The sequence below is a fragment of the Poecilia reticulata genome, linkage group LG16 (genome assembly GCF_000633615.1).
Source record: "Poecilia reticulata strain Guanapo linkage group LG16, Guppy_female_1.0+MT, whole genome shotgun sequence".
Classification (NCBI taxonomy): Eukaryota; Metazoa; Chordata; class Actinopteri; order Cyprinodontiformes; family Poeciliidae; genus Poecilia; species Poecilia reticulata.
This window is the reverse complement of record NC_024346.1, coordinates 14,090,571-14,091,514: the sequence shown is the minus strand read 5'-3', so window position 1 is coordinate 14,091,514 and position 944 is coordinate 14,090,571.

Genomic DNA, 944 nt, shown 5'->3' with positions numbered 1-944 from the left:
TGCTTAACCAAATACTAAATAAGAAAGACTCCGAAATTGGTTTTACACTACTTTGTGTTGGTCACAAAAAAGGAAAATTTATGCTTTTACTGAGACAAAAAAAAAAAAAGAAAAGATAAACCTTGACCTAGACAAGGTGATTCCCAAAGAGTTCTCAAATGAAACCAGTAGATAATCAGATTCATTATCCATCTCTTAGGTCCTGTGTTTGGTCTTTTGCTGTTTCTTAAAGAGGTGGCTGCATTTTGCCCATCACTGGTCCTCTTTCCCTACTTTTAAGCACAAACTCAACAATATGCAGTCATGGCCAGGAAGTGGAATGAAAAACAATGAAAAGTGATCTAAAGTTTAAAGAAAAAGCATGTAAGATTTTTGGGGTGGCACAAACTTTTCACAGATTTACTTGGTTCGTAGTTTAAAAAAAAAAAAAGTACTTGGACAGAATCTGAGTATCTAAAGAAATGAATGAAGTTTATTTGTATGGTACATTTAAGCAACAAGCCAGTTCAAAGTGCTTTACGTCGTATAAATGAACCTACCTTAACTTTCATGAATACCACAGTAAACTCTACCAGTTCAGAGTTCCCCTGCAAAGTCTTTGGCAACTGCACTATACAAAATGCTGTCTCCTCCCGCAGAGTTATTAGCTTGATATTCCGTTCTGCACCGCAACACTTCATTTCTCGTGTTAGGTGTATAACAAGACAGAAAAAGGATTATAGCGGAGGAGGAGGGGGAGGGAACAAGGGAGAGAGGGCGATATTTCCAAGCGAGCGCATTGGCAGACAACCACCTTTCCTCGCAAATTTGTGAGCCTCGCTTCCTGCGTGCCCCGCGCGCCGCGCTCAGCCGGAAACAGATGGTTCCCGGAATGTCCTCGAGCAGACTTCTGAGGAGCCGCGAGAGGCCCGAGAGGCGCGTGAGGGAGGACGAGGGAGGGCGGA